The 24,124-nt window shown below is 36.1% G+C and overlaps 1 long non-coding RNA gene across 2 annotated transcripts; it reads left to right on the forward strand.

Annotated features, from left to right (window-relative positions):
• The first annotated feature begins 5,526 nt into the window (after positions 1-5,526).
• Positions 5,527-22,919, forward strand: LOC125728099 (uncharacterized). Of its 2 annotated transcripts, none has more exons than XR_007388920.1 (5): positions 5,527-5,731; positions 9,956-10,035; positions 14,260-14,339; positions 18,564-18,643; positions 22,868-22,919. It is a non-coding gene; the product is annotated as an uncharacterized LOC125728099 (long non-coding RNA). The 2 variants fall into 2 exon arrangements; XR_007388921.1 differs by having other exon boundaries at positions 18,564-18,623; positions 22,808-22,894.
• Positions 22,920-24,124: the final 1,205 nt, after the last annotated feature.

Consider the following 24,124-nt stretch of genomic DNA (forward strand, 5'->3'; position numbering starts at 1 on the left):
GTTAGGAATGGCTAAGGTATGATATAATCGGATGAGATAGGAACGGCTAAGATAGCATTTGGTAGGATAGCAACGGGTAAGGTAAGAGAGTAGGATGTGGCAGGATAAGAATGGCTAAGATATGATAAAATAGGATAAGGTAGTATAAGAACGGTTAAGATATGAGGGAATAAGCTGGTTTGGAACGGCTAATATAAGACAGAATAAGATAAGGTAGGATAGGAATGGATAAAGGTAAGATAGAATAGGATGTGGTTGCATATGAACGGCTAAGATATTACAGGATAGGATAAGGTAGGATAGGAATGGATAAAGGTATGATAGAATAGGATGTGGTTGCATATGAACGGCTAAGATATTACAGGATAGGATAAGGTAGGATAGGAATGGATAAAGGTAAGATAGAATAGGAGAAGGTAGCATAGGAATGGCTAAGGTAAGATAGAATAGGATAAGGTAGCATAGGAACGGCTAAGATATGATAGAATAAGCTGGTTAGGAAAGAGTAATATAAGATAGAATAGGATAAGGTCTGATAGGAACAGCTGAGGTATGATAGAAACGTATAAGACAGGCATGGCTAAGATATCATTAGGTAGGATAGCAATGGGTACGCGAAGTTAGAATAGGATGTGGTAGGATGAAAATGGCAAAGATATGATAGGATAAGGTAGTATTGGAACGGCTAATATGAGATAGAATAAGATAAGGTTGGATAAAAATGGCTAAGGTATGATAGAATAGGCCAAGATAGGATAGGAATGGCTAAGGTAAGATAGAATAGGATAAAGTAGGATAGGAATGGTTAAGGTAAGATAGGATAGGATGTGGTAGGATAAGAATGTGTAGTATAGGATAAGATAGGATAGGAACGGCTAAGATATAAAAGAATAGGATAAGGTAGAATAGGAATGCCAATTGTAAGATAGAATAGCATGTGGTAGGATTAGAATGGGTAAGATAGGATGGAATAGAATAAGGTAGCATATGAACGGCTAAGATATGATAGAATAGAATAAGGCAGGATAGCAATGGCTAAAGGTAAGATAGAATTGGATAAGGTAGCATAGGAGCGGCTAATATATGATAGAATAAGCTGGTTAGGATAGAGTAATATGAGATAGAATAGTATAAGGTAGGATTGGAATGACTAGGGCAAGATAGAATAGGATGTGGTAGGATAAGAATGTGTAGTATAGGATAAGATAGGATAGGAACGGCTAAGATATAAAAGAATAGGATAAGGTAGGTTAGGAATGGCTAAGGAATGATATAATCGGATTAGATAGGAACAGCTAAGATAGCATTTGGTAGGATAGCAACGGGTAAAGTAAGATAGAGTAGGATGTGGTAGGTTAAGAATGGCTAAGATATGATAATATAGGATAAGGTAGCATAGGAACGGCTAAGATATGATAGAATAAGCTGGTTAGGAAAGAGTAATATGAGAAAGAATAGTATAAGGTAGGATTGTAATGACTAGCGCAAGATAGAATAGGATGTGGTAGGATAAGAATGTTTAAGATAGGATAAGGTAGGTTAGGAACGGCTAAGGTATGATATAATCGGATAAGATAGGAACGGCTAAGATAGCATTTGGTACGATAGCAACGGGTAAGGTAAGATAGAGTAGGATGTGGTAGGATAAGATTGGCTAAGATATGATAAAATAGGATAAGGTAGTATAGGAACGGCTAAGATATGAGGGAATAAGCTGGTTTGGAACGGCTAATATAAGACAGAGTAAGATAAGGTAGGATAGGAATGGCTAAGGTATGATAGAATAGGATGTGGTAGCATATGAACAGCTAAGATATTACAGGATAGTATAAGGTAGGATAGGAATGGATAAAGGTAAGATAGAATAGGAGAAGGTAGCATAGGGATGTCTAAGGTAAGATAGAACAGGATAAGGTAGCATAGGAACGGCTAAGATATTATAGAATAAGCTGGTTAGGAAAGACTAATATGAGATAAAATAATATAACGTAGGATTGGAACAGCTGAGGTATGATAGAATCGTATAAGATAGGAACGGCTAAGATATCATTAGGTAGGATAGCAACGGGTAAGCTAAGAAAGAATAGGATATGGTATGATGAAAATGGCAAAGATATGATAGGATAAGGTGGTATAGGAACGGCTAATATGAGATAGAATAAGATAAGGTAGGATAAAAATGGCTAAGGTATGATAGAATAGGCCAAGATAGGATAGGAATGGCGAAGGTAAGATAGAATAGGATAAGGTAGGATAGGAATGGTTAAGGTAAGATAGAATAGCATGTGGTAGGATTAGAATGGGTAAGATAGGATGGAATAGAATAAGGTAACATATGAATGGCTAAGATATGATAGAATAGAATAAGGTAGGATAGCAATGGCTAAAGGTAAGATAGAATTGGATAAGGTAGCATAGGAGTGGCTAATATATGATAGAATAAGCTGGTTAGGATAGAGTAATATGAGATAGAATAGTATAAGGTAGGATTGGAATGACTAGGGCAAGATAGAATAGGATGTGGTAGGATAAGAATGTGTAGGATAGGATAAGATAGGATTGGAACGGCTAAGATATAATAGAATAGGATAAGGTAGGATAGGAATGGTTAAGGTAAGATAGGATAGGATGTGGTAGGATAAGAATGTGTAAGATAGTATAAGGTAGGGTAGGAACGGCTAAGATATAAAAGAATAGGATAAGGTAGGATAGGAATGCCAATTGTAAGATAGAATAGCATGTGGTAGGATTAGAATGGGTAAGATAGGATGGAATAGAATAAGGTAGCATATGAACGGCTAAGATATGATAGAATAGAATAAGGTAGGATAGCAATGGCTGAAGGTAATATAGAATAGGATAAGGTAGCATAGGAACGGCTAAGATATGATAGAATATGCTGGTTAGTAAAGAGTAATTTAAGATAGAATAGTATAAGGTAGGATAGGAACAGCTGAGGTATTATAGAATCGTATAAGATAGGAACGGCTAAGATAGAATTAGGTGGGATAGCAACGGGTAAGCTAAGATAGAATAGGATGTGGTAGGATGAAAATGGCTAAGGTATGATAGAATAGGCCAAGATAGGATAGGAATGGCTAAGGTAAGATAGAATAGGATAAGGTAGCATAGGAATGGTTAAGGTAAGATAGGATATGATGTGGTAGGATAAGAATGTGTAGGATAGGATAAGATAGGATAGGAACGGCTAAGATATGATAGAATATGCTGGTTAGTAAAGAGTAATTTAAGATAGAATAGTATAAGGTAGGATTGGAATGCCAATTGTAAGATAGAATAGCATGTGGTAGGATTAGAATGGGTAAGATAGGATGGAATAGAATAAGGTAGCATATGAACGGCTAAGATATGATAGAATAGAATAAGGTAGGATAGTAATGGCTAAAGGTAATATAGAATAGGATAAGGTAGCATAGGAACGGCTAAGATATGATAGAATATGCTGGTTAGTAAAGAGTAATTTAAGATAGAATAGTATAAGGTAGGTTTGGAATGACTAGGGCAAGATAGAATACGATGTGGTAGGATAAGAATGTGTAAGATAGGATAAGGTAGGTTAGGAACGGCTAAGGTATGATATAATCGTATAAGATAGGAACGGCTAAGATAGTATTTGGTAGGATAGCAACGGGTAAGGTAAGATAGAGTAGGATGTGAATATGAAAAGGTAGAATATGAAAAGGTAGGATAGGAATGGCTATGGTATGATAGCATAGGATGTGGTAGCATATGAACGGCTAAGATATTATTGGATAGGATAAGGTAGGATAGGAATGGATAAAGGTAAGATAGAATAGGAGAAGGTAGCATAGGGATGGCTAAGGTAAGATAGAACAGGATAAGGTAGCATAGGAACGGCTAAGATATGATAGAATAAGCTGGTTAGGAAAGAGTAATATAAGATAGAATAGGATAAGGTACGATAGGAACAGCTGAGGTATGATAGAATCGTATAAGATAGGAATGGCTAAGATAGAATTAGGTAGGATAGCAACGGTTAAGCTAAGATAGAATAAGATAAGGTAGGATAAAAATGGCTAAGGTATGATAGAATAGGCCAAGCTAGGATAGGAATGGCTAAGGTAAGATTGAATAGGATAAGGTAGGATAGGAATGGTTAAGGTAAGATAGGATAGGATGTTGTAGGATAAGAATGTGTAGGATAGGATAAGATAGGATAGGAACGGCTAAGATATAATAGAATAGGATAAGGTATGATAGAATAGGCCAAGATAGGATAGGAATGGCGAAGGTAAGATAGAATAGGATAAGGTAGGATAGGAATGGTTAAGGTAAGATAGGATATGATGTGGTAGGATAAGAATGTGTAGGATAGGATAAGATAGGATTGGAACGGCTAAGATATAATAGAATAGGATAAGGTAGGATAGGAATGGTTAAGGTAAGATAGAATAGGATGTGGTAGGATAAGAATGTGTAAGATAGGATAAGGTAGGATAGGAACGGCTTAGATATAATAGAATAGGATAAGGTAGGATAGGAATGCCAATTGTAAGATAGAATAGGATATGGTAGGATTAGAATGTGTAAGATAGGATGGAATAGGATAAGGTAGGAAAGGAACGGGTAAGATATGATAGAAAAGGGTAAGGTAGGATAGGAATGGCTGAAGGTAATATAGAATAGGATAAGGTAGCATAGGAACGGCTAAGATATGATAGAATATGCTGGTTAGTAAAGAGTAATTTAAGATAGATTAGTATAAGGTAGGATAGGAACAGCTGAGGTATTATAGAATCGTATAAGATAGGAACGGCTAAGATAGAATTAGGTGGGATAGCAACGGGTAAGCTAAGATAGAATAGGATGTGGTAGGATGAAAATGGCTAAGGTATGATAGAATAGGCCAAGATAGGATAGGAATGGCTAAGGTAAGATAGAATAGGATAAGGTAGCATAGGAATGGTTAAGGTAAGATAGGATATGATGTGGTAGGATAAGAATGTGTAGGATAGGATAAGATAGGATAGGAACGGCTAAGATATGATAGAATATGCTGGTTAGTAAAGAGTAATTTAATATAGAATAGTATTAGGTAGGATTGGAATGACTAGGGCAAGATAGAATAGGATGTGGTAGGATAAGAATGTGTAAGATAGGATAAGATAGGATAGGAACGGCTAAGATATAATAGAATAGGATAAGGTATGATAGGAATGCCAATTGTAAGATAGAATAGGATGTGGTAGGATTAGAATGGGTAAGATAGGATGGAATAGGATTAGGTAGGAAAGGAACGGGTAAGATATGATAGAATAGGATAAGGTAGCATAGGAACGGATAAGATATGATAGAATATGCTGGTTAGGAAAGAGTAATTTGAGATAGAATAGTATAAGGTAGGATTGGAATGACTAGGGCAAGATAGAATAGGATGTGGTAGGATAAGAATGTATAAGATAGGATAAGGTAGGTCAGGAACGGCTAAGGTATGATATAATCGGATTAGATAGGAACGGCTAAGATAGCATTAGGTACGATAGCAACGGGTAAGCTAAGATAGAATAGGGTTTGCTAGGATGAAAATGGCAAGGACATGATAGGATAAGGTAGTATAGGAACGGCTAATATGAGATAGAATAAGATAAGGTAGGATAAAAATGGCTAAGGTATGATAGAATAGGCCAAGATAGGATAGGAATGGCTAAGGTAAGATATAATAGGATAAGGTAGGATAGGAATGGTTAAGGTAAGATAGGATTGGATGTTGTAGGATAAGAATGTGTAGGATAGGATAAGATAGGATAGGAACGGCTAAGATATAATAGAATAGGATAAGGTATGATAGGAATGCCAATTTTAAGATAGAATAGGATGTGGTAGGATTAGAATGGGTAAGATAGGATGGAATAGGATGAGGTAGGAAAGGAACGGGTAAGATATGATAGAATAGGGTAAGGTAGGATAGGAATGGTTAAGGTAAGATGGAATCGGATGTGGTCGGATAAGAATGTGTAAGATAGAATAAGGTAGGATAGGAACGGCTAAGATATGATAGAATAGGATAAGGTAGGATAGGAATGCCAATTGTAAGATAGAATAGCATGTGGTTGGATTAGAATGGGTAAGATAGGATGGAATAGAATAAGGTAGTATATTAACGGCTAAGATATGATAGAATAGAATAAGGTACGATAGCAATGGCTAAAGGTAAGATAGAATAGGATAAGGTAGCATAGGAACGGCTAAGATATGATAAAATAAGCTGGTTAGGAAAGAGTAATATGAGATAGAATAGTATAAGGTAGGATTGGAATGACTAGGGCAAGATAGCATAGGATGTGGTAGGATAAGAATGTGTAAGATAGGATAAGATAGGTTAGGAACGGCTAAGGTATGATATAATCGGATAAGATAGGAACGGCTAAGATAGCATTAGGTAGGATAGTAACGGGTAAGGTAAGATAGAGTAGGATGTGGTAGGATTAGAATGGGTAAGATAGGATGGAATAGGATAAGGTAGGAAAGGAACGGGTAAGATATGATAGAATAGGTTAAGGTAGGATAGGAATGGTTAAGGTAAGATAGGATAGGATGTAGTAGGATAAGAATGTGTAGGATAGGATAAGATAGGATAGGAACGGCTAAGATATAAAAGAATAGGATAAGGTAGGATAGGAATGCCAATTGTAAGATAGAATAGCATGTGGTTGGATTAGAATGGGTAAGATAGGATGGAATAGAATAAGGTAGCATATGAACGGCTAAGATATGATAGAATAGAATAAGGTACGATAGCAATGGCTAAAGGTAAGATAGAATAGGATAAGGTAGCATAGGAACGGCTAAGATATGATAAAATAAGCTGGTTAGGAAAGAGTAATATGAGACAGAATAGTATAAGGTAGGATTGGAATGACTAGGGCAAGATATAATAGGATGTGGTAGGATAAGAATGTGTAGGATAGGATAAGATAGGATAGGAACGGCTAAGATATAAAAGAATAGGATAAGGTAGGATAGGAATGCCAATTGTAAGATAGAATAGCATGTGTTAGGATTAGAATGGGTAAGATAGGATGGAATAGAATAAGGTAGGAAAGGAATGGTTAAGGTAAGATAGAATAGGATGTGGTAGGATAAGAATGTGTAAGATAGGATAAGGTAGGATAGGAACGGCTAAGATATGATAGAATAGGATAAGGTAGGATAGGAATGCCAATTGCAAGATAGAATAGAATAAGGTAGGATAGCAATGGCTAAAGGTAAGATAGAATAGGATAAGGTAGCATAGGAACGGCTAAGATATGATAGAATATGCTGGTTAGTAAAGAGTAATTTAAGATAGAATAGTATAAGGTAGGATTGGAATGCCAATTGTAAGATAGAATAGCATGTGGTAGGATTAGAATGGGTAAGATAGGATGGAATAGAATAAGGTAGCATATGAACGGCTAAGATATGATAGAATAGAATAAGGTAGGATAGTAATGGCTAAAGGTAATATAGAATAGGATAAGGTAGCATAGGAACGGCTAAGATATGATAGAATATGCTGGTTAGTAAAGAGTAATTTAAGATAGAATAGTATAAGGTAGGTTTGGAATGACTAGGGCAAGATAGAATACGATGTGGTAGGATAAGAATGTGTAAGATAGGATAAGGTAGGTTAGGAACGGCTAAGGTATGATATAATCGTATAAGATAGGAACGGCTAAGATAGCATTTGGTAGGATAGCAACGGGTAAGGTAAGATAGAGTAGGATGTGAATATGAAAAGGTAGAATATGAAAAGGTAGGATAGGAATGGCTATGGTATGATAGCATAGGATGTGGTAGCATATGAACGGCTAAGATATTATTGGATAGGATAAGGTAGGATAGGAATGGATAAAGGTAAGATAGAATAGGAGAAGGTAGCATAGGGATGGCTAAGGTAAGATAGAACAGGATAAGGTAGCATAGGAACGGCTAAGATATGATAGAATAAGCTGGTTAGGAAAGAGTAATATAAGATAGAATAGGATAAGGTACGATAGGAACAGCTGAGGTATGATAGAATCGTATAAGATAGGAATGGCTAAGATAGAATTAGGTAGGATAGCAACGGTTAAGCTAAGATAGAATAAGATAAGGTAGGATAAAAATGGCTAAGGTATGATAGAATAGGCCAAGCTAGGATAGGAATGGCTAAGGTAAGATTGAATAGGATAAGGTAGGATAGGAATGGTTAAGGTAAGATAGGATAGGATGTTGTAGGATAAGAATGTGTAGGATAGGATAAGATAGGATAGGAACGGCTAAGATATAATAGAATAGGATAAGGTATGATAGAATAGGCCAAGATAGGATAGGAATGGCGAAGGTAAGATAGAATAGGATAAGGTAGGATAGGAATGGTTAAGGTAAGATAGGATATGATGTGGTAGGATAAGAATGTGTAGGATAGGATAAGATAGGATTGGAACGGCTAAGATATAATAGAATAGGATAAGGTAGGATAGGAATGGTTAAGGTAAGATAGAATAGGATGTGGTAGGATAAGAATGTGTAAGATAGGATAAGGTAGGATAGGAACGGCTTAGATATAATAGAATAGGATAAGGTAGGATAGGAATGCCAATTGTAAGATAGAATAGGATATGGTAGGATTAGAATGTGTAAGATAGGATGGAATAGGATAAGGTAGGAAAGGAACGGGTAAGATATGATAGAAAAGGGTAAGGTAGGATAGGAATGGTTAAGGTAAGATAGGATAGGATGTGGTAGGATAAGAATGTGTAAGATAGTATAAGGTAGGGTAGGAACGGCTAAGATATAAAAGAATAGGATAAGGTAGGATAGGAATGCCAATTGTAAGATAGAATAGCATGTGGTAGGATTAGAATGGGTAAGATAGGATGGAATAGAATAAGGTAGCATATGAACGGCTAAGATATGATAGAATAGAATAAGGTAGGATAGCAATGGCTGAAGGTAATATAGAATAGGATAAGGTAGCATAGGAACGGCTAAGATATGATAGAATATGCTGGTTAGTAAAGAGTAATTTAAGATAGATTAGTATAAGGTAGGATAGGAACAGCTGAGGTATTATAGAATCGTATAAGATAGGAACGGCTAAGATAGAATTAGGTGGGATAGCAACGGGTAAGCTAAGATAGAATAGGATGTGGTAGGATGAAAATGGCTAAGGTATGATAGAATAGGCCAAGATAGGATAGGAATGGCTAAGGTAAGATAGAATAGGATAAGGTAGCATAGGAATGGTTAAGGTAAGATAGGATATGATGTGGTAGGATAAGAATGTGTAGGATAGGATAAGATAGGATAGGAACGGCTAAGATATGATAGAATATGCTGGTTAGTAAAGAGTAATTTAATATAGAATAGTATTAGGTAGGATTGGAATGACTAGGGCAAGATAGAATAGGATGTGGTAGGATAAGAATGTGTAAGATAGGATAAGATAGGATAGGAACGGCTAAGATATAATAGAATAGGATAAGGTATGATAGGAATGCCAATTGTAAGATAGAATAGGATGTGGTAGGATTAGAATGGGTAAGATAGGATGGAATAGGATTAGGTAGGAAAGGAACGGGTAAGATATGATAGAATAGGATAAGGTAGCATAGGAACGGATAAGATATGATAGAATATGCTGGTTAGGAAAGAGTAATTTGAGATAGAATAGTATAAGGTAGGATTGGAATGACTAGGGCAAGATAGAATAGGATGTGGTAGGATAAGAATGTATAAGATAGGATAAGGTAGGTTAGGAACGGCTAAGGTATGATATAATCGGATTAGATAGGAACGGCTAAGATAGCATTAGGTACGATAGCAACGGGTAAGCTAAGATAGAATAGGGTTTGCTAGGATGAAAATGGCAAGGACATGATAGGATAAGGTAGTATAGGAACGGCTAATATGAGATAGAATAAGATAAGGTAGGATAAAAATGGCTAAGGTATGATAGAATAGGCCAAGATAGGATAGGAATGGCTAAGGTAAGATATAATAGGATAAGGTAGGATAGGAATGGTTAAGGTAAGATAGGATTGGATGTTGTAGGATAAGAATGTGTAGGATAGGATAAGATAGGATAGGAACGGCTAAGATATAATAGAATAGGATAAGGTATGATAGGAATGCCAATTTTAAGATAGAATAGGATGTGGTAGGATTAGAATGGGTAAGATAGGATGGAATAGGATGAGGTAGGAAAGGAACGGGTAAGATATGATAGAATAGGGTAAGGTAGGATAGGAATGGTTTAGGTAAGATGGAATCGGATGTGGTCGGATAAGAATGTGTAAGATAGAATAAGGTAGGATAGGAACGGCTAAGATATGATAGAATAGGATAAGGTAGGATAGGAATGCCAATTGTAAGATAGAATAGCATGTGGTTGGATTAGAATGGGTAAGATAGGATGGAATAGAATAAGGTAGTATATTAACGGCTAAGATATGATAGAATAGAATAAGGTACGATAGCAATGGCTAAAGGTAAGATAGAATAGGATAAGGTAGCATAGGAACGGCTAAGATATGATAAAATAAGCTGGTTAGGAAAGAGTAATATGAGATAGAATAGTATAAGGTAGGATTGGAATGACTAGGGCAAGATAGCATAGGATGTGGTAGGATAAGAATGTGTAAGATAGGATAAGATAGGTTAGGAACGGCTAAGGTATGATATAATCGGATAAGATAGGAACGGCTAAGATAGCATTAGGTAGGATAGTAACGGGTAAGGTAAGATAGAGTAGGATGTGGTAGGATTAGAATGGGTAAGATAGGATGGAATAGGATAAGGTAGGAAAGGAACGGGTAAGATATGATAGAATAGGTTAAGGTAGGATAGGAATGGTTAAGGTAAGATAGGATAGGATGTAGTAGGATAAGAATGTGTAGGATAGGATAAGATAGGATAGGAACGGCTAAGATATAAAAGAATAGGATAAGGTAGGATAGGAATGCCAATTGTAAGATAGAATAGCATGTGGTTGGATTAGAATGGGTAAGATAGGATGGAATAGAATAAGGTAGCATATGAACGGCTAAGATATGATAGAATAGAATAAGGTACGATAGCAATGGCTAAAGGTAAGATAGAATAGGATAAGGTAGCATAGGAACGGCTAAGATATGATAAAATAAGCTGGTTAGGAAAGAGTAATATGAGACAGAATAGTATAAGGTAGGATTGGAATGACTAGGGCAAGATATAATAGGATGTGGTAGGATAAGAATGTGTAGGATAGGATAAGATAGGATAGGAACGGCTAAGATATAAAAGAATAGGATAAGGTAGGATAGGAATGCCAATTGTAAGATAGAATAGCATGTGTTAGGATTAGAATGGGTAAGATAGGATGGAATAGAATAAGGTAGGAAAGGAATGGTTAAGGTAAGATAGAATAGGATGTGGTAGGATAAGAATGTGTAAGATAGGATAAGGTAGGATAGGAACGGCTAAGATATGATAGAATAGGATAAGGTAGGATAGGAATGCCAATTGCAAGATAGAATAGAATAAGGTAGGATAGCAATGGCTAAAGGTAAGATAGAATAGGATAAGGTAGCATAGGAACGGCTAAGATATGATAGAATATGCTGGTTAGTAAAGAGTAATTTAAGATAGAATAGTATAAGGTAGGATTGGAATGCCAATTGTAAGATAGAATAGCATGTGGTAGGATTAGAATGGGTAAGATAGGATGGAATAGAATAAGGTAGCATATGAACGGCTAAGATATGATAGAATAGAATAAGGTAGGATAGTAATGGCTAAAGGTAATATAGAATAGGATAAGGTAGCATAGGAACGGCTAAGATATGATAGAATATGCTGGTTAGTAAAGAGTAATTTAAGATAGAATAGTATAAGGTAGGTTTGGAATGACTAGGGCAAGATAGAATACGATGTGGTAGGATAAGAATGTGTAAGATAGGATAAGGTAGGTTAGGAACGGCTAAGGTATGATATAATCGTATAAGATAGGAACGGCTAAGATAGCATTTGGTAGGATAGCAACGGGTAAGGTAAGATAGAGTAGGATGTGAATATGAAAAGGTAGAATATGAAAAGGTAGGATAGGAATGGCTATGGTATGATAGCATAGGATGTGGTAGCATATGAACGGCTAAGATATTATTGGATAGGATAAGGTAGGATAGGAATGGATAAAGGTAAGATAGAATAGGAGAAGGTAGCATAGGGATGGCTAAGGTAAGATAGAACAGGATAAGGTAGCATAGGAACGGCTAAGATATGATAGAATAAGCTGGTTAGGAAAGAGTAATATAAGATAGAATAGGATAAGGTACGATAGGAACAGCTGAGGTATGATAGAATCGTATAAGATAGGAATGGCTAAGATAGAATTAGGTAGGATAGCAACGGTTAAGCTAAGATAGAATAAGATAAGGTAGGATAAAAATGGCTAAGGTATGATAGAATAGGCCAAGCTAGGATAGGAATGGCTAAGGTAAGATTGAATAGGATAAGGTAGGATAGGAATGGTTAAGGTAAGATAGGATAGGATGTTGTAGGATAAGAATGTGTAGGATAGGATAAGATAGGATAGGAACGGCTAAGATATAATAGAATAGGATAAGGTATGATAGAATAGGCCAAGATAGGATAGGAATGGCGAAGGTAAGATAGAATAGGATAAGGTAGGATAGGAATGGTTAAGGTAAGATAGGATATGATGTGGTAGGATAAGAATGTGTAGGATAGGATAAGATAGGATTGGAACGGCTAAGATATAATAGAATAGGATAAGGTAGGATAGGAATGGTTAAGGTAAGATAGAATAGGATGTGGTAGGATAAGAATGTGTAAGATAGGATAAGGTAGGATAGGAACGGCTTAGATATAATAGAATAGGATAAGGTAGGATAGGAATGCCAATTGTAAGATAGAATAGGATATGGTAGGATTAGAATGTGTAAGATAGGATGGAATAGGATAAGGTAGGAAAGGAACGGGTAAGATATGATAGAAAAGGGTAAGGTAGGATAGGAATGGTTAAGGTAAGATAGGATAGGATGTGGTAGGATAAGAATGTGTAAGATAGTATAAGGTAGGGTAGGAACGGCTAAGATATAAAAGAATAGGATAAGGTAGGATAGGAATGCCAATTGTAAGATAGAATAGCATGTGGTAGGATTAGAATGGGTAAGATAGGATGGAATAGAATAAGGTAGCATATGAACGGCTAAGATATGATAGAATAGAATAAGGTAGGATAGCAATGGCTGAAGGTAATATAGAATAGGATAAGGTAGCATAGGAACGGCTAAGATATGATAGAATATGCTGGTTAGTAAAGAGTAATTTAAGATAGATTAGTATAAGGTAGGATAGGAACAGCTGAGGTATTATAGAATCGTATAAGATAGGAACGGCTAAGATAGAATTAGGTGGGATAGCAACGGGTAAGCTAAGATAGAATAGGATGTGGTAGGATGAAAATGGCTAAGGTATGATAGAATAGGCCAAGATAGGATAGGAATGGCTAAGGTAAGATAGAATAGGATAAGGTAGCATAGGAATGGTTAAGGTAAGATAGGATATGATGTGGTAGGATAAGAATGTGTAGGATAGGATAAGATAGGATAGGAACGGCTAAGATATGATAGAATATGCTGGTTAGTAAAGAGTAATTTAATATAGAATAGTATTAGGTAGGATTGGAATGACTAGGGCAAGATAGAATAGGATGTGGTAGGATAAGAATGTGTAAGATAGGATAAGATAGGATAGGAACGGCTAAGATATAATAGAATAGGATAAGGTATGATAGGAATGCCAATTGTAAGATAGAATAGGATGTGGTAGGATTAGAATGGGTAAGATAGGATGGAATAGGATTAGGTAGGAAAGGAACGGGTAAGATATGATAGAATAGGATAAGGTAGCATAGGAACGGATAAGATATGATAGAATATGCTGGTTAGGAAAGAGTAATTTGAGATAGAATAGTATAAGGTAGGATTGGAATGACTAGGGCAAGATAGAATAGGATGTGGTAGGATAAGAATGTATAAGATAGGATAAGGTAGGTTAGGAACGGCTAAGGTATGATATAATCGGATTAGATAGGAACGGCTAAGATAGCATTAGGTACGATAGCAACGGGTAAGCTAAGATAGAATAGGGTTTGCTAGGATGAAAATGGCAAGGACATGATAGGATAAGGTAGTATAGGAACGGCTAATATGAGATAGAATAAGATAAGGTAGGATAAAAATGGCTAAGGTATGATAGAATAGGCCAAGATAGGATAGGAATGGCTAAGGTAAGATATAATAGGATAAGGTAGGATAGGAATGGTTAAGGTAAGATAGGATTGGATGTTGTAGGATAAGAATGTGTAGGATAGGATAAGATAGGATAGGAACGGCTAAGATATAATAGAATAGGATAAGGTATGATAGGAATGCCAATTTTAAGATAGAATAGGATGTGGTAGGATTAGAATGGGTAAGATAGGATGGAATAGGATGAGGTAGGAAAGGAACGGGTAAGATATGATAGAATAGGGTAAGGTAGGATAGGAATGGTTTAGGTAAGATGGAATCGGATGTGGTCGGATAAGAATGTGTAAGATAGAATAAGGTAGGATAGGAACGGCTAAGATATGATAGAATAGGATAAGGTAGGATAGGAATGCCAATTGTAAGATAGAATAGCATGTGGTTGGATTAGAATGGGTAAGATAGGATGGAATAGAATAAGGTAGTATATTAACGGCTAAGATATGATAGAATAGAATAAGGTACGATAGCAATGGCTAAAGGTAAGATAGAATAGGATAAGGTAGCATAGGAACGGCTAAGATATGATAAAATAAGCTGGTTAGGAAAGAGTAATATGAGATAGAATAGTATAAGGTAGGATTGGAATGACTAGGGCAAGATAGCATAGGATGTGGTAGGATAAGAATGTGTAAGATAGGATAAGATAGGTTAGGAACGGCTAAGGTATGATATAATCGGATAAGATAGGAACGGCTAAGATAGCATTAGGTAGGATAGTAACGGGTAAGGTAAGATAGAGTAGGATGTGGTAGGATTAGAATGGGTAAGATAGGATGGAATAGGATAAGGTAGGAAAGGAACGGGTAAGATATGATAGAATAGGTTAAGGTAGGATAGGAATGGTTAAGGTAAGATAGGATAGGATGTAGTAGGATAAGAATGTGTAGGATAGGATAAGATAGGATAGGAACGGCTAAGATATAAAAGAATAGGATAAGGTAGGATAGGAATGCCAATTGTAAGATAGAATAGCATGTGGTTGGATTAGAATGGGTAAGATAGGATGGAATAGAATAAGGTAGCATATGAACGGCTAAGATATGATAGAATAGAATAAGGTACGATAGCAATGGCTAAAGGTAAGATAGAATAGGATAAGGTAGCATAGGAACGGCTAAGATATGATAAAATAAGCTGGTTAGGAAAGAGTAATATGAGACAGAATAGTATAAGGTAGGATTGGAATGACTAGGGCAAGATATAATAGGATGTGGTAGGATAAGAATGTGTAGGATAGGATAAGATAGGATAGGAACGGCTAAGATATAAAAGAATAGGATAAGGTAGGATAGGAATGCCAATTGTAAGATAGAATAGCATGTGTTAGGATTAGAATGGGTAAGATAGGATGGAATAGAATAAGGTAGGAAAGGAATGGTTAAGGTAAGATAGAATAGGATGTGGTAGGATAAGAATGTGTAAGATAGGATAAGGTAGGATAGGAACGGCTAAGATATGATAGAATAGGATAAGGTAGGATAGGAATGCCAATTGCAAGATAGAATAGAATAAGGTAGGATAGCAATGGCTAAAGGTAAGATAGAATAGGATAAGGTAGCATAGGAACGGCTAAGATATGATAGAATATGCTGGTTAGTAAAGAGTAATTTAAGATAGAATAGTATAAGGTAGGATTGGAATGCCAATTGTAAGATAGAATAGCATGTGGTAGGATTAGAATGGGTAAGATAGGATGGAATAGAATAAGGTAGCATATGAACGGCTAAGATATGATAGAATAGAATAAGGTAGGATAGTAATGGCTAAAGGTAATATAGAATAGGATAAGGTAGCATAGGAACGGCTAAGATATGATAGAATATGCTGGTTAGTAAAGAGTAATTTAAGATAGAATAGTATAAGGTAGGTTTGGAATGACTAGGGCAAGATAGAATACGATGTGGTAGGATAAGAATGTGTAAGATAGGATAAGGTAGGTTAGGAACGGCTAAGGTATGATATAATCGTATAAGATAGGAACGGCTAAGATAGCATTTGGTAGGATAGCAACGGGTAAGGTAAGATAGAGTAGGATGTGAATATGAAAAGGTAGAATATGAAAAGGTAGGATAGGAATGGCTATGGTATGATAGCATAGGATGTGGTAGCATATGAACGGCTAAGATATTATTGGATAGGATAAGGTAGGATAGGAATGGATAAAGGTAAGATAGAATAGGAGAAGGTAGCATAGGGATGGCTAAGGTAAGATAGAACAGGATAAGGTAGCATAGGAACGGCTAAGATATGATAGAATAAGCTGGTTAGGAAAGAGTAATATAAGATAGAATAGGATAAGGTACGATAGGAACAGCTGAGGTATGATAGAATCGTATAAGATAGGAATGGCTAAGATAGAATTAGGTAGGATAGCAACGGTTAAGCTAAGATAGAATAAGATAAGGTAGGATAAAAATGGCTAAGGTATGATAGAATAGGCCAAGCTAGGATAGGAATGGCTAAGGTAAGATTGAATAGGATAAGGTAGGATAGGAATGGTTAAGGTAAGATAGGATAGGATGTTGTAGGATAAGAATGTGTAGGATAGGATAAGATAGGATAGGAACGGCTAAGATATAATAGAATAGGATAAGGTATGATAGAATAGGCCAAGATAGGATAGGAATGGCGAAGGTAAGATAGAATAGGATAAGGTAGGATAGGAATGGTTAAGGTAAGATAGGATATGATGTGGTAGGATAAGAATGTGTAGGATAGGATAAGATAGGATTGGAACGGCTAAGATATAATAGAATAGGATAAGGTAGGATAGGAATGGTTAAGGTAAGATAGAATAGGATGTGGTAGGATAAGAATGTGTAAGATAGGATAAGGTAGGATAGGAACGGCTTAGATATAATAGAATAGGATAAGGTAGGATAGGAATGCCAATTGTAAGATAGAATAGGATATGGTAGGATTAGAATGTGTAAGATAGGATGGAATAGGATAAGGTAGGAAAGGAACGGGTAAGATATGATAGAAAAGGGTAAGGTAGGATAGGAATGGTTAAGGTAAGATAGGATAGGATGTGGTAGGATAAGAATGTGTAAGATAGTATAAGGTAGGGTAGGAACGGCTAAGATATAAAAGAATAGGATAAGGTAGGATAGGAATGCCAATTGTAAGATAGAATAGCATGTGGTAGGATTAGAATGGGTAAGATAGGATGGAATAGAATAAGGTAGCATATGAACGGCTAAGATATGATAGAATAGAATAAGGTAGGATAGCAATGGCTGAAGGTAATATAGAATAGGATAAGGTAGCATAGGAACGGCTAAGATATGATAGAATATGCTGGTTAGTAAAGAGTAATTTAAGATAGATTAGTATAAGGTAGGATAGGAACAGCTGAGGTATTATAGAATCGTATAAGATAGGAACGGCTAAGATAGAATTAGGTGGGATAGCAACGGGTAAGCTAAGATAGAATAGGATGTGGTAGGATGAAAATGGCTAAGGTATGATAGAATAGGCCAAGATAGGATAGGAATGGCTAAGGTAAGATAGAATAGGATAAGGTAGCATAGGAATGGTTAAGGTAAGATAGGATATGATGTGGTAGGATAAGAATGTGTAGGATAGGATAAGATAGGATAGGAACGGCTAAGATATGATAGAATATGCTGGTTAGTAAAGAGTAATTTAATATAGAATAGTATTAGGTAGGATTGGAATGACTAGGGCAAGATAGAATAGGATGTGGTAGGATAAGAATGTGTAAGATAGGATAAGATAGGATAGGAACGGCTAAGATATAATAGAATAGGATAAGGTATGATAGGAATGCCAATTGTAAGATAGAATAGGATGTGGTAGGATTAGAATGGGTAAGATAGGATGGAATAGGATTAGGTAGGAAAGGAACGGGTAAGATATGATAGAATAGGATAAGGTAGCATAGGAACGGATAAGATATGATAGAATATGCTGGTTAGGAAAGAGTAATTTGAGATAGAATAGTATAAGGTAGGATTGGAATGACTAGGGCAAGATAGAATAGGATGTGGTAGGATAAGAATGTATAAGATAGGATAAGGTAGGTTAGGAACGGCTAAGGTATGATATAATCGGATTAGATAGGAACGGCTAAGATAGCATTAGGTACGATAGCAACGGGTAAGCTAAGATAGAATAGGGTTTGCTAGGATGAAAATGGCAAGGACATGATAGGATAAGGTAGTATAGGAACGGCTAATATGAGATAGAATAAGATAAGGTAGGATAAAAATGGCTAAGGTATGATAGAATAGGCCAAGATAGGATAGGAATGGCTAAGGTAAGATATAATAGGATAAGGTAGGATAGGAATGGTTAAGGTAAGATAGGATTGGATGTTGTAGGATAAGAATGTGTAGGATAGGATAAGATAGGATAGGAACGGCTAAGATATAATAGAATAGGATAAGGTATGATAGGAATGCCAATTTTAAGATAGAATAGGATGTGGTAGGATTAGAATGGGTAAGATAGGATGGAATAGGATGAGGTAGGAAAGGAACGGGTAAGATATGATAGAATAGGGTAAGGTAGGATAGGAATGGTTTAGGTAAGATGGAATCGGATGTGGTCGGATAAGAATGTGTAAGATAGAATAAGGTAGGATAGGAACGGCTAAGATATGATAGAATAGGATAAGGTAGGATAGGAATGCCAATTGTAAGATAGAATAGCATGTGGTTGGATTAGAATGGGTAAGATAGGATGGAATAGAATAAGGTAGTATATTAACGGCTAAGATATGATAGAATAGAATAAGGTACGATAGCAATGGCTAAAGGTAAGATAGAATAGGATAAGGTAGCATAGGAACGGCTAAGATATGATAAAATAAGCTGGTTAGGAAAGAGTAATATGAGATAGAATAGTATAAGGTAGGATTGGAATGACTAGGGCAAGATAGCATAGGATGTGGTAGGATAAGAATGTGTAAGATAGGATAAGATAGGTTAGGAACGGCTAAGGTATGATATAATCGGATAAGATAGGAACGGCTAAGATAGCATTAGGTAGGATAGTAACGGGTAAGGTAAGATAGAGTAGGATGTGGTAGGATTAGAATGGGTAAGATAGGATGGAATAGGATAAGGTAGGAAAGGAACGGGTAAGATATGATAGAATAGGTTAAGGTAGGATAGGAATGGTTAAGGTAAGATAGGATAGGATGTAGTAGGATAAGAATGTGTAGGATAGGATAAGATAGGATAGGAACGGCTAAGATATAAAAGAATAGGATAAGGTAGGATAGGAATGCCAATTGTAAGATAGAATAGCATGTGGTTGGATTAGAATGGGTAAGATAGGATGGAATAGAATAAGGTAGCATATGAACGGCTAAGATATGATAGAATAGAATAAGGTACGATAGCAATGGCTAAAGGTAAGATAGAATAGGATAAGGTAGCATAGGAACGGCTAAGATATGATAAAATAAGCTGGTTAGGAAAGAGTAATATGAGACAGAATAGTATAAGGTAGGATTGGAATGACTAGGGCAAGATATAATAGGATGTGGTAGGATAAGAATGTGTAGGATAGGATAAGATAGGATAGGAACGGCTAAGATATAAAAGAATAGGATAAGGTAGGATAGGAATGCCAATTGTAAGATAGAATAGCATGTGTTAGGATTAGAATGGGTAAGATAGGATGGAATAGAATAAGGTAGGAAAGGAATGGTTAAGGTAAGATAGAATAGGATGTGGTAGGATAAGAATGTGTAAGATAGGATAAGGTAGGATAGGAACGGCTAAGATATGATAGAATAGGATAAGGTAGGATAGGAATGCCAATTGCAAGATAGAATAGAATAAGGTAGGATAGCAATGGCTAAAGGTAAGATAGAATAGGATAAGGTAGCATAGGAACGGCTAAGATATGATAGAATATGCTGGTTAGTAAAGAGTAATTTAAGATAGAATAGTATAAGGTAGGATTGGAATGCCAATTGTAAGATAGAATAGCATGTGGTAGGATTAGAATGGGTAAGATAGGATGGAATAGAATAAGGTAGCATATGAACGGCTAAGATATGATAGAATAGAATAAGGTAGGATAGTAATGGCTAAAGGTAATATAGAATAGGATAAGGTAGCATAGGAACGGCTAAGATATGATAGAATATGCTGGTTAGTAAAGAGTAATTTAAGATAGAATAGTATAAGGTAGGTTTGGAATGACTAGGGCAAGATAGAATACGATGTGGTAGGATAAGAATGTGTAAGATAGGATAAGGTAGGTTAGGAACGGCTAAGGTATGATATAATCGTATAAGATAGGAACGGCTAAGATAGCATTTGGTAGGATAGCAACGGGTAAGGTAAGATAGAGTAGGATGTGAATATGAAAAGGTAGAATATGAAAAGGTAGGATAGGAATGGCTATGGTATGATAGCATAGGATGTGGTAGCATATGAACGGCTAAGATATTATTGGATAGGATAAGGTAGGATAGGAATGGATAAAGGTAAGATAGAATAGGAGAAGGTAGCATAGGGATGGCTAAGGTAAGATAGAACAGGATAAGGTAGCATAGGAACGGCTAAGATATGATAGAATAAGCTGGTTAGGAAAGAGTAATATAAGATAGAATAGGATAAGGTACGATAGGAACAGCTGAGGTATGATAGAATCGTATAAGATAGGAATGGCTAAGATAGAATTAGGTAGGATAGCAACGGTTAAGCTAAGATAGAATAAGATAAGGTAGGATAAAAATGGCTAAGGTATGATAGAATAGGCCAAGCTAGGATAGGAATGGCTAAGGTAAGATTGAATAGGATAAGGTAGGATAGGAATGGTTAAGGTAAGATAGGATAGGATGTTGTAGGATAAGAATGTGTAGGATAGGATAAGATAGGATAGGAACGGCTAAGATATAATAGAATAGGATAAGGTATGATAGAATAGGCCAAGATAGGATAGGAATGGCGAAGGTAAGATAGAATAGGATAAGGTAGGATAGGAATGGTTAAGGTAAGATAGGATATGATGTGGTAGGATAAGAATGTGTAGGATAGGATAAGATAGGATTGGAACGGCTAAGATATAATAGAATAGGATAAGGTAGGATAGGAATGGTTAAGGTAAGATAGAATAGGATGTGGTAGGATAAGAATGTGTAAGATAGGATAAGGTAGGATAGGAACGGCTTAGATATAATAGAATAGGATAAGGTAGGATAGGAATGCCAATTGTAAGATAGAATAGGATATGGTAGGATTAGAATGTGTAAGATAGGATGGAATAGGATAAGGTAGGAAAGGAACGGGTAAGATATGATAGAAAAGGGTAAGGTAGGATAGGAATGGTTAAGGTAAGATAGGATAGGATGTGGTAGGATAAGAATGTGTAAGATAGTATAAGGTAGGGTAGGAACGGCTAAGATATAAAAGAATAGGATAAGGTAGGATAGGAATGCCAATTGTAAGATAGAATAGCATGTGGTAGGATTAGAATGGGTAAGATAGGATGGAATAGAATAAGGTAGCATATGAACGGCTAAGATATGATAGAATAGAATAAGGTAGGATAGCAATGGCTGAAGGTAATATAGAATAGGATAAGGTAGCATAGGAACGGCTAAGATATGATAGAATATGCTGGTTAGTAAAGAGTAATTTAAGATAGATTAGTATAAGGTAGGATAGGAACAGCTGAGGTATTATAGAATCGTATAAGATAGGAACGGCTAAGATAGAATTAGGTGGGATAGCAACGGGTAAGCTAAGATAGAATAGGATGTGGTAGGATGAAAATGGCTAAGGTATGATAGAATAGGCCAAGATAGGATAGGAATGGCTAAGGTAAGATAGAATAGGATAAGGTAGCATAGGAATGGTTAAGGTAAGATAGGATATGATGTGGTAGGATAAGAATGTGTAGGATAGGATAAGATAGGATAGGAACGGCTAAGATATGATAGAATATGCTGGTTAGTAAAGAGTAATTTAATATAGAATAGTATTAGGTAGGATTGGAATGACTAGGGCAAGATAGAATAGGATGTGGTAGGATAAGAATGTGTAAGATAGGATAAGATAGGATAGGAACGGCTAAGATATAATAGAATAGGATAAGGTATGATAGGAATGCCAATTGTAAGATAGAATAGGATGTGGTAGGATTAGAATGGGTAAGATAGGATGGAATAGGATTAGGTAGGAAAGGAACGGGTAAGATATGATAGAATAGGATAAGGTAGCATAGGAACGGATAAGATATGATAGAATATGCTGGTTAGGAAAGAGTAATTTGAGATAGAATAGTATAAGGTAGGATTGGAATGACTAGGGCAAGATAGAATAGGATGTGGTAGGATAAGAATGTATAAGATAGGATAAGGTAGGTTAGGAACGGCTAAGGTATGATATAATCGGATTAGATAGGAACGGCTAAGATAGCATTAGGTACGATAGCAACGGGTAAGCTAAGATAGAATAGGGTTTGCTAGGATGAAAATGGCAAGGACATGATAGGATAAGGTAGTATAGGAACGGCTAATATGAGATAGAATAAGATAAGGTAGGATAAAAATGGCTAAGGTATGATAGAATAGGCCAAGATAGGATAGGAATGGCTAAGGTAAGATATAATAGGATAAGGTAGGATAGGAATGGTTAAGGTAAGATAGGATTGGATGTTGTAGGATAAGAATGTGTAGGATAGGATAAGATAGGATAGGAACGGCTAAGATATAATAGAATAGGATAAGGTATGATAGGAATGCCAATTTTAAGATAGAATAGGATGTGGTAGGATTAGAATGGGTAAGATAGGATGGAATAGGATGAGGTAGGAAAGGAACGGGTAAGATATGATAGAATAGGGTAAGGTAGGATAGGAATGGTTTAGGTAAGATGGAATCGGATGTGGTCGGATAAGAATGTGTAAGATAGAATAAGGTAGGATAGGAACGGCTAAGATATGATAGAATAGGATAAGGTAGGATAGGAATGCCAATTGTAAGATAGAATAGCATGTGGTTGGATTAGAATGGGTAAGATAGGATGGAATAGAATAAGGTAGTATATTAACGGCTAAGATATGATAGAATAGAATAAGGTACGATAGCAATGGCTAAAGGTAAGATAGAATAGGATAAGGTAGCATAGGAACGGCTAAGATATGATAAAATAAGCTGGTTAGGAAAGAGTAATATGAGATAGAATAGTATAAGGTAGGATTGGAATGACTAGGGCAAGATAGCATAGGATGTGGTAGGATAAGAATGTGTAAGATAGGATAAGATAGGTTAGGAACGGCTAAGGTATGATATAATCGGATAAGATAGGAACGGCTAAGATAGCATTAGGTAGGATAGTAACGGGTAAGGTAAGATAGAGTAGGATGTGGTAGGATTAGAATGGGTAAGATAGGATGGAATAGGATAAGGTAGGAAAGGAACGGGTAAGATATGATAGAATAGGTTAAGGTAGGATAGGAATGGTTAAGGTAAGATAGGATAGGATGTAGTAGGATAAGAATGTGTAGGATAGGATAAGATAGGATAGGAACGGCTAAGATATAAAAGAATAGGATAAGGTAGGATAGGAATGCCAATTGTAAGATAGAATAGCATGTGGTTGGATTAGAATGGGTAAGATAGGATGGAATAGAATAAGGTAGCATATGAACGGCTAAGATATGATAGAATAGAATAAGGTACGATAGCAATGGCTAAAGGTAAGATAGAATAGGATAAGGTAGCATAGGAACGGCTAAGATATGATAAAATAAGCTGGTTAGGAAAGAGTAATATGAGACAGAATAGTATAAGGTAGGATTGGAATGACTAGGGC

The sequence above is a fragment of the Brienomyrus brachyistius genome, unplaced genomic scaffold, assembly GCF_023856365.1.
Source record: "Brienomyrus brachyistius isolate T26 unplaced genomic scaffold, BBRACH_0.4 scaffold155, whole genome shotgun sequence".
In the NCBI taxonomy this organism is placed as follows: Eukaryota; Metazoa; Chordata; class Actinopteri; order Osteoglossiformes; family Mormyridae; genus Brienomyrus; species Brienomyrus brachyistius.